Here is a 16982-nt window from a genome sequence, read left to right as displayed (position 1 = left end):
GTGTTATGCAATTTATTTATTTTATGTTATTGTTTAATTATTAAATTAATTGCATGCTTGAATTCTAACTAATTTGTTAAGTGAATTGGTAGATATTTCCGCTGCATTACAAGAGTACTTGTGTAATTTCAATAATAAATTTGAAAATAAATATACCACTTTCTTCCTTGTCTCATCATTGTAGTGGGTGCCATCATTTCTCCGTGACAAACAACTGGACTCGACTTGGCAATGTCCCAGTTGATTTATGCTATGTCCAATATTCTAGATTAAACACATATATCGAAAACAAATAGCTAACAAATATTCAATAGTAAATAAATACTAATTAAATAAATACCGCATCATGAGTATATCTTGCATAACTTTTTATAACAATCATGCCCTGAAAAGGGCGGGATTGCTACGTACATACCTGTCCTTTTTTTTTTTTTTCTAATAATATGCGATCAGCATGAACATGACATACGTATACTCTAAATTTCTAATTTAATAAAGGGAATACCTGATAGACATTCTATTCAAACAGTCATCCATAAGAGACTCTCAGAGTCCATCATACTTTTATAAAAATATAACTGTTCTAGTTAGGAAGAGACTCCATCCCTACCATATGTACAAAAGGCACTAAGTCAATGTATAAGGAGTTGCCATCATCCCACCATACCAAAAGATACATTGTTTTAAAGTCAAACCCAACAAAATGTCTCAACAAGGGACCCATCCCAACATAAAAACAACATCCATAAACATCCATGCAAGGTCGAACCAATAGGGAAGACACTAAGCGTCTGCCTCTCCCTCTGTATTAGTGCTCTGCTCCCAACCACTTTGTCATTACCTGAACATTTAAAATATAAACACAAAATGAGTCGAATACTCAGTAAGTAGTACACCATGCAGTGAACATACTAGACATCTATTCTTTTTCTTTGAAAACATGTATACACAAACATTTTGAGAATTTCAAAATGCTTTCATGCATAAACATTTTAAGGAATAACCAATACTTTCATACATAAACATCTTTGAGAAATAATTATGCTTTCATGTTTCACTTTCTTTTTGGCCGGTACACACTATTACGTACCCCGTGTATTAGGATTAGCAGTCTTCATTTGGACTTGATTCCGCTCGTGGCCGCAAGTTGGGAATCCCTCGGTCAGGGGGTAGCATTGGGTGCACTACTAGTACTGCTTACCCAGCATTCAATCTACCCATTTCTTTGGTACCCTTTCATTCAGTCATGGTCGTTATGTATTTTCATACATTAAAACACTCATTCATCTAGTCATTTCTTTCTTTCATTCATTTAAGTCATTTCAGTCCTTTCTTTTCAGTCATTTTCATTTAACAGTTCATTTATGGAAAAACATCATTTAAAAGCATGAGTTTAAACATCATCTTTCATGACATCCATAAAGCATCAATTCATGGGGACATTTTAAAACACTTTCTTCACGTCATTAAAGTATCAGTTCATAGGGACATTTTAAAAAACTTTCTTTGCGTCATTAAAGCATTGCTTAAAGCATAAGGCATGAGACATTCATTTCTTTTCCTTTGCAATCAAAACATTTTCATCATCTTTCTTAGTCTGATGCACATGCATTTTTATGAATAAGATACATTTTCATGCTATACTAAATATAGGAATAATCAATAAGTTTCTTGAAAGAGCATGTATGAAAGTTTCATGATTTAGAACATATGTGCATGCATTACCTTATACACATACACACAATTATAGTCGATAGGGTGCTTAATAGGGGCTATCAAGAAAGGGTTTGTATATAATATATACATTTGCTCTTTCTTTAGAAGAACATTTGAAAAGAGAGAGAGACATTCTTTCATAAAGATAACTTGGTGTAAGAAGCATGATCATAGCTACTTACCTCTATGCTCTTCGATACTTCCAACGCCAATATAGGACCTATTCCAATAAATAGTATAAGCATGTTAATACTCATACAATATTCTTTAGCCCTCCCTTTAAAAGAGAAAGCCACGATATTACAATCTAACGTCTCTTCTATGTTTAGCATTAACCTGATGACTACTCCTCACCTCAACTTAGTAGGGCCATAAATTAAATATTAAAACATGCTAGCTGTCCATGGAAGGCTATTTAAAAAGCTTACATGAAAAGTAGTTAAGAATTCATAGACTTCAGGCAAGGTCTCTTTGGTTTAAGGTCACTTTGGGTTATGGACATTAAGAGATAAAATTTAGAAATTCTCAACAATGGGCTTTAAAAAAGATTTAGGCATCTCAAGTAGGCTAAACAAACTTAGGAAACATGCCCTTTAAATCAACTTGTGGTCCCTCATTATGAAATGTTAGCTTATCAATATTTTGGACTCTTGGGTTAGGTAGAATTTAACCAAACAAGGGACAACATACATGGGCTATCGTAATATATCATGCACAATTAATCTCCTATATCTAAACCAACTATGTTATGATTTAATCACACAAGCAATATTTTAAATAGTTTAGATAACATATCCCATTAAAATTAGAGTAGCATAAAATATAGCAAAGTTACCCATTAAGCAACTTTAAAACCTTTAAACACTCAAGCTTATACTTTACCCACTTAAATACCTTTAAAAGCAAGATATAAAATTTACAAGGAACCAAGTAAAACCTCTAAACCGAACCTCAACACAATACACATGGTACCAACATATATACACTAAAAATACACTAATCATTACCTATGATTAAACCAAGTTTAATAGCAACACACCATTTTCAAAATATAGGAAAATACATAGCAAAACAACTTCAGCACATTTGGTTAGGGCAAAAAACAGAGCATACATATTTATTTGCAACATAGAAAATTAACTACACCAAAACACAAGATAAAACAACTTTGTTGGCTTCCAAAATCACATTAACAACAAATGGGTCAAGTTAGGGTTTTTACCTTAAGCTCTTAGCTTCTTTCAAGAGGCAAGATAAATGACCAAATAGTGGTAAAGCCGTGTAGATGAAGAACAAAATGATGGCATTGTATTACTCCCAAAACCGAAACGTCATAGGTAAGAAAATGGTGAAACTCGAAACCCACATGTAAATCATACTAGGAAATGAACCAAAAGTCTATTAACTTCAAGATTTCACCCTTTGGAAGATGAAATCAAGCGTTGGTTCCAAGCTTTGAGTCAAAACCGAAAATGGGTATGGAGGAAGAATACTCGTACTGCTTGGAGAGGATGAGGGAAAATGCTTTTCTTCTTCCCTTGCCATGGAGTCACAAAGCTTGAAGGAGATGAGGGGAACTTGGTTTTTTGAATATAAGAAGAGAAGAGAAGAGAAGAGAAGAAGAGAGAAATGTGTGCATCGGCTATGGCTTGGAGGTTTGAGCTCACGAGATGAAGGAAAACTAAAAGGCACTTCGTATGAAATGGGACTTACACGATGGGGCTTCACATAAAAAGGCTTAGTTTAAATGGAAATGGATGGCTAGGATCAAAAAAATGGGAGATATTTTGCTTATCTACCAATTCAATGGTGGAGAATGATTGGGCTATTTCTTAAATAAGTAATATTAGAGAATTTAAGAAAAATATTGTAAAATCTTAAAATCATGCCCTTGGTTTATTTTTATAAATCACATTTTAAAATAAAGCATTCTCATCTTAAAATAAAATAATTAAAATATTTATCTCAAAATATTTAACTTAAAGAATTAAAAAAATGACGCAAAGACTTACGTAGTAGGACTCGGGTATTACACTTTTTGATCCTCCACTGTGAACAACCACCTGCTTCTTACGACACTCCTTATTTTTATTATATTTTGACTACATCATCACAAAAATTTTGAAAATTATTATTAAAATAACAGTAACACCCCATATTTTAGTGTATTTTTATTGAAGGATTATTTTTATTTTATTCAAAAATTATTCTCTTGTTTTTAAATTATTGGATTTTTAATTGGGTTATTTTTTAGGATTTTTAATTTGGTGAAAATTAATTTTTATGTGCTTTCTTAATATTTATTTATTGTTGTGCATTTAAATTACTTTTCATATTTAATTAATTACTGTGGGATTTAATTATTTCAATTTGACTTTACCATTACGTTTAAATTATTTTATTTAACTTGTGGTTTTGAAATCGTTTCCATTGGATTATTTTTGTGACCCAAGTTATGAGGATTGGACCTTATTTCTTTTCCCTCTATTTTTCTTTCATCTCCTTTTTCTTTTCTCTTTCTTTTCTTTTCTTCCTTATTTCTCCTTCGATTTCCTTTCTTCCGCGCGCGACCCAGCTCTCCCTCCCTCTCTCCATCCATTCGTTTCATCACCACCCAGCGCCGCTGTGAGCCGGCGGTGGCCGTCACCGCCCAACCCATTAGTTTCCCTAGCCGCCAGCGACCCTACCCCACCAACCTCATCTCCATTTGCGCCGCTGTTAGCCACCACGAGCCCATTGAAGCCGCGGCATTCTTTCCGCCGCTGCGCCGCCGTCGCACCACCATTGGCCACCATCTTCATACCACTTCATCCTCAACCTCTTGGCAACCCATTGGAGCCAACCCCACCTCCGATCCGTCATCGATGAAGCACAACCAACCCCATTTCCGTTTTGGATATTTTTGACCTTAAACCACCCCTTGTGCCGCCACCCACGGCCAACCTTCACCACCCCTAGCTTCACCGACCTCCCTAGGCCCTACCCTATCATTTTTGGGTCTTCGTTTGTCTCTGTTGAAAAGTAGGTATCTGTGACCCACGGCCACAGTGTATTTTACACTGTTCTGCAGCTGTTTTTCCACTTCTTGCAGCTTCGTGATCCTCCGGAAATTATTATATAGCACTGTAAGTATTTTTCAAAGAATTCTTGTGAATTTAATGTATTTTTACACTAACACATTTTACTGTATTTGAACTGTTGATTGGTTTTCCGGACTGAGTCCGAGGAGTACGGAGGTCGGATGGATTGGTGATTGGAGTTGTTTGGTTGGATTTGATTGGGTTGGTTATTGATGGTTGTTGATTAGTGTCGGTACATGTACATTTCATGATATCATGCATGATCATGTTTGTAAAGGAAACTGGGTTTTCGTGTATTGCATTCATGTTCATGTGTTTATGAAAACTGGATTTTCATGTGAGAATGGATTTTGGGTGCGTGTGTATCACGACCCCAAGTCGAGATGGGGCATTATCTTGGTGGAGCTCCTCTGGTTACTCGGGAGCGGAATATACTGAGTAACGTCCCCTGGATTGTCGCCGGGCGACAATGGGATCGGACGAGAGATTCGTGCCGACTCCGTGGTCCTTCTGCTGGCGGGGACTAGAGGATGTCTGGCCATGAACGCGCTGGGCGCGGAACTGGGCATCGCTTATTGCGTAGTGGGCGGTTGGCCATGAACGCGCTGGGCGCGGAACTGGGCATCGCTACGAAGCCAGGACGTGCGGATGGTCCCTAGGGGAGGCCATGGTGCATAGGGTAATAACGGATTAATTGGCTATTTTCTGGGAAAATAGTGTGTGTTGGATTTTGTGTAAATCATTTTCTGGAAAAATGTTTTACAGATATTTTGGGCCAAATGGGATTTTGGCGTGTGTTGGAAAATTATCATTTTCGGGAAAAATGATGTTTTGAGGAAAATGCATATTTTATCATATGCATGCATGTTAGTTGCATTAAATGCATTTTTATTCCTGAGGATTGTTTGAGTTATACTTACCTGCGGTACCATTTTGTGGTAACGCAGATTTTGATGCAGAGAAATATGAGGGTGAGCCTGAGGAGTCGGCTCCGCCCGAGGAGTGATTTGAGATCACTCATTTGTATTTTGGGACATGTGTTAAACTTTATTTTGGGATGACTGTATAACTTTTTAAACCCTTTTACTGATATTTAAATTGTATTTAAATTCTGGTACTTAGTAGACTTAATTATCCGCTGCGTTGTTATTGTACACTGTCGCATGTACACACACTTGGCACTTTCATTGGGATGCGTGACCGTGTTGTCATCATCCTGGTGTCTCGATTCCTGTGTTTCCTTACATGGGGGTCGGGGGCGCCACAATAATTAGTTGGTTGACTTTCTAAATCTATAAGAGAAAAGCTCGCGTTGGTACCATATATTCTGGATTGAACCAAAGATTGGTCAACTCCACTAGTTGCGATAAGTCCACCATATCGGGACTTGCCCTTGCCACAACTTGTGCTGCATATGTGTCTTTTTCAGGAAGTAACCTTTTCTTCAATTCGTGCTTGTAGTCTTTCCATTTCTTCCTTAGTTCCTAGAGTATCCATTTTTTTAATGCATCCAATTTGTCATTAGGAACTTTAAACTTGCCCTACAGTCAAAATAAATTTACATAAGTATATGTCTTGCTTTCTATCAAAATTTTCAAAATATACCTATTTAATTAATAATAATGGTTTAATACAAGTTCTATACCATTATAAGACCCCACGCCTCCTCCTTTATTGTTTTAGGCACTAACCTCTAATCCTTGTAAATTATTGGGACCAACTTATTAGTTCTCGCTATCAGGCCACCAAACCTTACCACCTTTGAATCTTGTTTTTTGATGGGTTGATCAAGATTATTGATCTCCATATCAATTCGCTCCCCTTTTGGAAGATGCCAAATGTCATAAATTGAGTGCAATGGTTTTTTTACTCTACCTCAATTACTATTTGCAAAAATGGATTTAGTGACATTGTTACTATTTTGTAAATGTGCATTCATAGTGAAATAAATAAGAAGTAAGAAAAACAAAAACATATCAACAATGACAACAAAACAATCTCCAATGCCGGAACTCAAGTCAACATTTTTTGCTTCCGAATGTGGTGCTATTGGTACAGATGTGCATGGCTGGGTCTCTTTGCTGATCTCTATATGTGTGGATAGGTGACCTCCCATTTGTATCGATGTAGAAGATTAGGTCCCTTTCTGTGAAGATAATGATGGATGGGAAAAACAATCTATAGAAGGTGATGACTCCACCATCCTATCAACAGAAGGGGGGTGGGCCATTGACAGAGGGTAATGAATGGGCCACCCTATCAAGGGATGGGTATGATTGCGTCTCACTATGGACAACTGGTACTAAAGTAGATTGTCTTCGCAAGTGTGGTCTAATAGTCTTTGCCTTCTTTTTTGGACCCATTGTACCTATACAAAAACAAGTTTACATATATGCAAATCAATAGAAATAATAATATTTGGAGCATGATATGAGATAGAAGTAAAGTATAAGAGATATCGTGTTAAAAAGTCTAAATATATATTTCTTACTCAACACTATTGAGGAGCTTCGATCATCATTCCATTTATGTCATTTCGTGTCCACACAACATCGTCAATAGTAGGTTCAATAGTTTCATCGTTGGAAGTGTTACAAAATTCATTGACTAAATATTCATCCTCATCGTCGTCAGTCACTTCCTCTTCACCAGTGTCATACACTTCTCTTGGTTTTGTCTTAAAGACAACAACTCAATTTGGGGATCATTCATCTGTCACATAATATACTTGAGATACTTGGGAAGATAAAACAAACGGATCATCAGTTATCTGATTACCACTGTGTACTAAATGAGAAACATTTACAAGACTAAAGCCAAACTTGTCCTTCTTAAAACCTTTACCCCTATTAACATCTGGCCAATCACATTTGAATAACACAAATCGAGACCCATCATAATACATAACCTCAATTATGCGTGTTAATTGGTCATACCAAGCAGGGCCATCTTCAGTACACACACTAACACCACAATTATGAGTTTTCTTCCCATTTTCCTGATTCCTAATGCGATATTTTGTGCCATTGATGACAATTCACCTAAATTCTTTGGCAACTTGCATGGGACCTTTAGAATGCATTACGACTTTTTGGCCCAATTTACTTCTTCCATTGTCATCCATTTTCATTGCGGGGTCAAAGGCAAACTCATCATGTTGTGAATCAAATGTCTTCCAAGCCAAACCATCTGCAGGATGCCTTAGTACCCCATAATTTGTGCGGGGCCTATAGCATGCCATTTCATTTGTGAAAGTCTTCGATGATATAAAAAAACCTTTACAACCTTGGTTTTAAGGGAAACCACCATAGTATTTTCGCTGGATTTCTTTTACCTTTTTTAGACCTTTCATCCATAGACTCTTTTTGCTTCCACTTTGATGCTCCGCATACCATGCATGTTTCCCGATTCTCATTGTCCTTCCAAAATAACATACAACAGTTGAGACATACTAAGATTGGACTTAAGTTTCTTCTCCCTTATCCTGTCATCGTTTTAAATCTCGGACATTTGTTTTAAATCTAGTGGACAATTTTAAAATTTTTAAAATTGGACTTATGTTTCTTCTCCCTTATCACAATATCGTTTTAAATCTCGGACATTTATTTTAAATCTTGCGGATGATTTTGAATTGAGCCAAGTGTTTTAAAATCCTCCAAATATTTTATATGTCCAAAATTATTTAAATGGGATATTTTTAGTGTTATTGGACCATGCTTAAATTTTTAAGTCATCCTCTTTAATGTTTAGAGCTGCGAAAATGTTATAGTTTTACAAAATCAGTTTATTTGAATGATTTTATTTCTCTTGGAGATATTTACTATGATTAATTATTTATTTTACGTAAAGAACTCCATTTATTTAGATGAATTTATTTCTCTTAAAAATATTTATAAAAAACTCATCAATTTATTTTATGATAAAAAATTATTATTTATTTGAATCAAGAATAAAGAGTTTGGTTTTAAAACTTAATGTATTTTCCTTTGTAATTATTTCTACTCTTTATTTTCTATTAGTCTTTTATTTCAGTTGGATTTATCTCCATCATTGGATTTAAGTTAGGAACCCTAAGATGTAAGGCTGTGTTGCCCAAAACCCTAGCTCCCTCCCCTCTCTCTTTCCTCTTTTCTTTCTCTTCCCCCCATCGTGCCGCCTCCCTCTCCTAATTTCCCTTCCCCTATATGGCCCTTGTTGCCTTCCGCAACCACTAGCCGAGCTGCCCTCACTTGTGAGCTTCTCTCCCTCCTATGGCCTCCCTCCGATGACCCCTTTCCCTTCCCCTCTCGGTATCTCTCTCTATTTCCCTCTTTCTCTCTTGGTAGTCTAGTGACACCGTGTCTTTCCTTTTCGTGTTATTGGTTGTAAATTGATCGTTCGTGTAATTGGGGTCTATTTGACTACCCAGAAAATGAAGGATTTAGAAGGAAACTTTTGTTATTTTCCTTTTTCTGTTGTTTTGGGTTTGAATCATTGATGGAAATAGGTACTCATAATACACCCACATCTTGTTATAACCTCTTGGTACCTGACCTGAAATTTGGGGGTTTTGTGTGGTGGAAATGTTAGGATTTTAGATGAATTTTCAATTTTTGTTTGAGGTCTTTAGGGGTGATAGAAGAAATGTTATGCTCAGTTCAGTGGAGAAGAGGCACGTCTTCTGTGGAATATGGAAGGAAGCTTATCAAGGCCGTTAGTTAAGTGTTAGTTGATCATGTGTTAGTCACGTGTCTACTTAAGGGTTAAATGTACTATTATCTCCTCATTTACTCATTTAGGATTACTATAATGCCCTTAGTGTCCAACAATCATTAATAGTTGTAATTGCCTTTAAATACTGAAGTCTTACCTTTGTATCACATTCATTGAAAAAGCTTAATAAGAAATTCATGGAGGTTTGATCCCTCAAAGATCAAAGGTTTATTTCCAATATTTTGTGATTGTTCTCTAGTGTATTGTTACAATTGACATCAGAGCAGTTCGCAATTTTGGGCAATTTGTTTTTTAGAGAATGGCAGAAGGCACACGGTTTAAAGACTTAGAGAAGATGGTTCTTGGTTGAAGTAACATGAAGAACTACAAGTGAAGAGAGTTGCAGATTATCATAGTGCCCTGGATGGTCTGAATTCAAAGATGGATCTTTTGTTGGAAGCTGTGAATGGAGGAAGAAATGTTCGAAATGGGAGTGGCAAGAATGGTGATGGGGCTCACTCAAAGAACTCGAATGTGACTCCTGGAATGCAATTTCGAAGTATTAAGTTGGATTTCCCAAGATTTGATGGCAAAAACCCAACTGGATGGCTCTATAAGGCAAATCATTATTTTTCCTCACATCCTATGCTGGATGGACATAAGATATTGATGGCCTCATTCTATTTGGATGGGAATGCATTTGTATGGTTTCAAGATGCTGAAGAAACTGGTTCTTTCACTACTTGGAATTATTTTGTTGAAGCTGTGTAGTTAAGATTCGGGAGCTATTCTTACGATGATCTTATGGAGGCAATTACAAGGTTGAGGCAGACTTCTACATTTGGGGCATACTAGACTCAATTTGAAGTCATTTAAAAAGATTGAAAGGTTTATCTGAAAATTATAAGTTTTCTTGTTTCTTGAGTAGCCTTAGAGACGAGATACATGCCTTTGAGAATGCCACACCCTCAAACTTTGAATACTACCTTTGGATTGGCTAAGATCTAAGAGGAGTATATTACTAGTACTCGGAGAAACAACAGATTCCAGTCCTCTTATGTTTCTATTCCAAGAGAAGGTAGCAATATAGTTTTTGGTAATTCTGTTAGAAAAGTGGGCTTCTTTGGACCAAGGAATAATGGCTCCAAACCCTCACTTCCATTTCAGAAATTGACACAAACTGAGATGAAAGAAAGAAGAGATAGAGGGGTGTGTTATTTCTGTGAGGAGAAATGGAATCCTGGTAACAAGTGTAAGAAGGCCAAGCTGTTTGAAATGGAAGGTATGAAATGGTGGCAAGAAGCTTAGAAGGAAGGGGGTGATCAGCAAGATTCTCATGGAAATGATGAAGCTATAGTGGCAGAATGTGAGATGCTTGAGATCTCATTTCATGCCATTGCAGGTTGTTTGAGCCCGAGAACTATGAGAGTTAGTGGCAAGGTGACTGCTCAATGGTGCTTCTTGTTGACATTGGCAGTACTCATAACTTTCTTGACCCTATGATAGCAAGGAAAGTGGGATTAGATGTTAAGAGAAGTGGAAAGATTGAAGTTGGGGTTGTGATGATTGCGCGAAAGCGCACTCTAAATACCCTATTATCAGATTAAAATTCTAAAATGTGAATAGAAATAATTAGATATAATTTATATTATTGAATTTAATATATATTCACACTGAGATATATTTGAGCATGATTTTATAATATTTTAAATCTAAAATATTGCATTATTGGTTGGTGAGAGATAATTTGCAATTGGGCTTTACACTTAACATTTTTGGAAGTTCTCAATTTATGCTCTAACTCATGTCATTTTCTGTTGGATTTTAGGGTTAAGAAATGAAAAGCATAAAAAAAAAGAGAGAAAAAAAAATCACATCTGCGGGACCCAGAGGGGGAATTCATTCTTATTCATTGGACTCACACACACATGGGACCCAATTTTTTGTTTGGAATTTTGGAGAAAGTCATAGTACACACGCTGGAAAAAAATAGAAGGGTCTTTTGGTTTGGAAAGTAATGGACACAACACGTGGGGGCCATTTTGAGTTGTCTTTTTTGGGTTTTAAGAAAGATGTGTGTTTTTTTTTTTTTTTATAGTTTTACATGTGGGGGGCACGACACAAGAGGTGGGCCCACACAATTGAAGCCATACCTTCATGCATCACATAGCACGTCATATATATTCTTAAGGGAAGAACCAGCAGCGCGATGGTTGGAGAAGACAAATTAAAGAATGAAGAGAATTTCCTCCATGGCCGTCGTTTGCTTTAGTTTTCTCTTGAGATTTTTGTTATCCATTATACCTATGGGTAACTAAATTCTCAAGTAGGGCTATGAATGAATTTGCACATTAAATAGTATTTTTAATTTATATATTTGGTTTTTAACTACTAAAACTCTTTTGTTTTATCATTCTCAATTTATTGTTGCTATTTTCTCTTTCGAGTAATCATAGGATTTATTCTATTTATGGATCCAATCATGCTTTTTATATTGAATGGATTAGCTCTTTGATTATATTAGGATCAATTATATATGTATATTGATTTAATTCTTTGTTGCAATATCGCTCCCTGAGTATATTTTCGTCGTTGGATTTTCTTAATAGTGATAACAATTTACTTATTTTAAAAGTGGTGAATGATTTTTCAAATTGTATATTTGGTTTAATTTTGGTTTACAAATCTATATTTGCCGATTGAGTATTTTGGGAATTGAGTTTCCAATTGAGTTATTCAATTAATTAAGAATAATTAAAATACCAAATTTGTGCAAATGGACTCCCGACGCTTTACTGCTCGTCAAGTTTGAGTACTTTTTCTGTTAGTCACTTTTCTTCATTTTAATTTGCATTTAAAATTAATCTTTGTTCTTCATTAATCCTTTAATATTTTTCTTTAGTTTCTTTGTTCCTTTTGCTATTCTTTTAATTTGTCTCTCTGTGGAATCGACACTCCAAAGCTGTGCTACAATTACCGCATTGTTCTTTGGGCATAATCAGCATTGGAAATCATGAGTTTGGGCAAGCTTTGCTAGATTTAGGAGCTAGCGTGAATCTAATGCCATATTCTATTTATTTGCAGTTGGGGTTGGGAGAAATCAAGCCAACCACTGTGGCATTGCAATTGGATGACCGTTCAGTCAAAGTACCCGGGGTGTGGTACAGGATGTTCTAATTCAAATTGACAAATTTTATTATCCTGTTGATTTCCTAATCCTTGACACTAGCTCTGTTGTTTATACTACTTCTAAAATTCCTTTGATTTTAGGTAGGCCTTTCCTTGCCACTGCTAATACTCTTATTAATTGCAAGAATGGGCTCATAAAGTTATCTTTTGGAAACGTGACTCTCGAGGTGAATATCTTCCATATTGTAAAACAGCCAGAAGATGATGACGAAAGCCACCAGACATACATGATTGACTCACTCATCATGGATATGGGAGTTTCAACATTTGATGTAGTTTATATTTGTGCTATTTTTTTTATAGAACTCAGGATTGTGGCACTTGGGCATGGCAACCGAAGTTTGAGGAGTTGCCTGAGAGAAGTGAAAAATAAATTCCTTCAAGTGTGGAAGCACCCAAAGTTGAGTTAAAGCCTCTGCCTAAGGGTTTAAAGCATGTTTTTCTTGGTCCAGGTGATACTTTTCATGTTATTATCTCATCTGAATTGTTTGAGTCTCAAGGTGAGAAATTAATTCAGACCCTAAGTGAGCATAAGTCAACCTTAGGTTGGAGTATTGCTGGTATAAAAGGTGTTAGTCCCCTGGTCTGTTCTCATAAAATAAATTTGGAGGAAGGAACTAACCCTCATAGAGACCCCTAGTGTAGGCTTAATCCCACTATGAAAGAAGTGGTGAAGAATGAAGTGTTGAAACTTTTAGATGCAGGAATCATATATCCTATTGCTGATAGTAAATGGGTAACTCCTATACAGATTGTTCCTAAAAGGTCAAGTTTTACTGTGGTGAAGAATGACCTGTGAGAGATAGTCCCTACAAAGGTTGTGACTGGGTGGCAGATGTGTATTGATTACAGAAAATTGAATGCGGCCACCTGGAATGACTGTTTTCCTCTCCCTTTTATTGATCAAATTCTTGAGCGTGTGGCTGGTCATCATTTCTATTGTTTCTTGAATGTTATTCTGGTTATTATCAAATTGAAATTGCATTAGAAGATCAAGATAAAACCACTTTCACCTGTCCTTTTGGTACTTATGCTTTTCGTAGAATGCCATTTTGATTGTCTAATGCACCTGCTACTTTTCAACGTTGCATGATGAGCATTTTTAGTGACATGGTTGAAAATTGCATGAAAGTTTTTATGTATGACTTGATTGTTTTTGGATCTTCTTTTGATGCATGCTTATTGAATTTAGAGAGAGTGTTGACTCGTTGTGAGGAGAAGAAATTGGTTTTGAATTAGAAAAAATGCTACTTTATGGTACATTCAGGTATTGTCTTAGGGCATATTATTTCTTCTAAGGAGATAGAGGTTGATCAATCTAAGATTGAATTAATCTCTAAGTTGCCTACACCTAGGACAATAAAGAATGTTAGATCCTTTCATGGTCATGCGGGCTTTTATAGGAGGTTCATACATAATCTTTCTACTATATATAGACCACTATGTGACCTCCTAGCTAAAGATGCCCCATTTGAGTGGACACAAGCTTGTCAAGAGGCCTTTAAAACGCTAATTGGCAAGCTTACCTCAGCACCCATAATGCGGCCACTTGATTAGATTTTACCTTTTGAGATCATGTGTGATGTTAGTGATTTTGCTGTAGGTGTTGTTCTTGGATAGCGAAAGGAGGGGAAGCCTTTTGTCATTTACTATGCTAGTAAAACTCTAAATAGTGCTCAGATGAATTACTCCACCATTGAAAAAGAGTTGCTAGCTGTAGTGTTTGTTTTGGATAAGTTTTTTGCTTACTTGATTGGTTCTCCTATTATTATTTTCACATATCATGCAGCCCTTAAGTACCTTCTTACAAAGAAGGATGCTAAGGCACGACTAATACGGTGGATTTTATTTTTGCAGGAATTTGACATCACCATCAAAGACAAGAAAGGAGTGGAGAACGTAGTGGCTGGCCATCTCTCGAGGCTCACATTTGAGGACACTTCTAACCACCTGCCAATTAGGGATAATTTTCCTGATGGGCATTTACTTTCTATTACTTCTCTACTATGGCTTGCTCATATTGTAAATTATTTGGCTGTAGGTGAGATACCTGTGGATTGGAGTGCTCAGGACAAGAGAAAGTTCATGATTGAGGTACGTAATTTCTATTGGAATGACCATTTTCTTTTCAAATACTGCTCTGACCAAATTTTAAGGCATTGCATCCCTGATGAAGAGATTGCTAGCGTCTTGGAATTTTGTCACTCCCAAGCTTGTGGGGGCCACTTTTCAATAAATAAAACCGCTGTAAAAATTCTGTAGTGTAGATTTTATTGGCCCACCTTGTTTAAGGATGCAAACATCTATTGTCGCTTATGTGAAAAGTGTGAAAAGTTAGGAATTATGTTCTGTCGTAATATGATGCCCTTAAACCCAATTTTAGTGATTGAAATTTTTGATTGTTGGGACATTGATTTTATGAGACCATTTTTTCCTTCTTTTGGATATCAATATATTATTGTGGCAGTAGATTATGTGTCAAAATGGGTAGAGGCAGCAACTTGCAGGAGCAATGACAATAGGATGGTAATTAAATTTCTCAAAGAGAATGTGTTATCTCAATTTGGTACACCACTTGCTATCATTAGTGACTGGGGTACACATTTTTACAACCGTTCTTTTGAGGCTTTGATGAAAAAATATAGGGTGGTACATAAGATATCTACTGCCTACCACCCCCAGACAAGTGGACAGGTAGAACTTGTAAACAGGGAAATTAAGCAAATTTTAGAAAAAGCGGTCAACCCGGATTGCAGAGATTGGTCTATGAGACTAGTTGATGCACTTTGGGCCTACCGTACAGCTTTCAAAACTCCCTTAGGCATGTCACCTTATAGGCTTGTTTTTAGAAAGCCTTGTCACTTACTAGTGGAGCTCGAGCATCGAGCATATTGGGCCATCAAGCATTTTAATTTTGACATGGGAGAAGTAGGTAAGCTTAGAAAATTTCAGTTGACCAAGTTAGAAGAGTTGAAAAATGATGCTTATGAGAACTCTAGAATTTGTAAGGCTAAAATGAAAGCGTTTCATGATAAAAATATTTTGAAAAAAAATTTAAGCCTAATGATCGAGTGTTCTTATATGATTCTAGACTCCATAAGCACCCAGGAAAACTTCGGTCTAGGTGGACCGGTCATTTTGTAGTGAATAATGCTTTTGCAAATTGGGCAGTAGAAATAGAGGATACTAAGGATGGTCGGATCTTTAAAGTAAATGGCCAACGCCTTAAAATATTAATTGATAGGCAAGCTCCGGAAGTGAAAGACATTCCACTTTGGATTTGGTTTATCAACCTTGACCACACCACGTAGGTATGTTTTTCCTTATTTGTTTTGTTTTGTTTTGTTTTGTTTGTTTTTTTTTTTTTCCCATTATTTTCTTTCTTTTCCTTTTTGTTTGCTGCTGTTTTCTTTGCTTTTATTTGCAGGTTAGTTTCATTTTGTCATTTTAGGTTACCATCTTCGGTACTTAGCGATCTACCCACGTCACTCATCAGGTGTATTCTACCATTTTTAATTACTCACCATTCAAATTTAATTCTTAAACATTGAGGACAATACTTCATTTAAGTTGAGGGGTGGTGGTGCAAATTCAGTATTTAAAATGCTTGTTGAAACTCTGTAGCATATTTTCCTGTGTCAATTTTGTTTTTAATTTGCATCACACATGCATCATTTTCACATGTGTACTCATTCTCATTCATAACCATCTTCGTGAATTCACCAAACCCACCATAATCATTTTTTCCTTAAGCATTCATAGAACCCCTAATGCACTCATCCAAGTTTTGTGGTAAGATGGTGGTTTGACACATGTAGCTAGAGAACTCTTTTGCTTAAGTATTCATGTGAGTTTTGGAGAGGATTGAGAGCTTGCAAATGTAGTAAATTGTGATAAACATTCATTGATCTGTTGAATTGGGCACTTCTTTTGAGAATATCATTACATGGTTTGTGGTAAGATGGTGGATATACTTGGGATATGACGAAGGTCATCTTAGGATCAACGTTTGAGCCTTTCATGCTAACCCTTTCCATCATAGACCCATAGTAACTTTGAGCCAATAAACACATGTAGCTTTTCTTTTCATATGCCCATATCATCCATGCCTCTTCACATTGGAGTATAGCCTATACACTGATTTTTTTATCCTTTTTACTTCCAAGTGTATACTAGGTGTGGAATTTGCATTTTTTTTCTTTTGTGCTGGTTCTAAAAAAAAAAAAGGTTAAGGTTGGGTAGAAATGGCAAGATATTCAAAGTGGCATGTGTTTGTTTAGCAAATTGTTGAAAAAAAAGAGAGAA

At 36.2% G+C, this 16982-nt stretch overlaps 1 long non-coding RNA gene and 1 pseudogene across 1 annotated transcript; one reads left to right on the top strand and one right to left on the bottom strand.

The window, feature by feature from the left end:
* Positions 1–551: 551 nt before the first annotated feature.
* LOC109009276 lies at positions 552–3402 on the bottom strand. The gene is made up of 3 exons (XR_001999021.2): positions 2939–3402; positions 1899–1936; positions 552–841 (listed from the first exon to the last, which is right to left on the bottom strand). It is a non-coding gene; the product is annotated as an uncharacterized LOC109009276 (long non-coding RNA).
* A 6527-nt stretch (positions 3403–9929) lies between these two features.
* On the top strand, positions 9930–16109 carry LOC118348623 (annotated as a pseudogene).
* The last annotated feature ends 873 nt before the right edge of the window (positions 16110–16982 follow it).

Source organism: Juglans regia, chromosome 6 (assembly GCF_001411555.2).
Source record: "Juglans regia cultivar Chandler chromosome 6, Walnut 2.0, whole genome shotgun sequence".
NCBI classification, from domain to species: Eukaryota; Viridiplantae; Streptophyta; class Magnoliopsida; order Fagales; family Juglandaceae; genus Juglans; species Juglans regia.
This window is presented reverse-complemented; position numbering and strand designations above follow the sequence as displayed.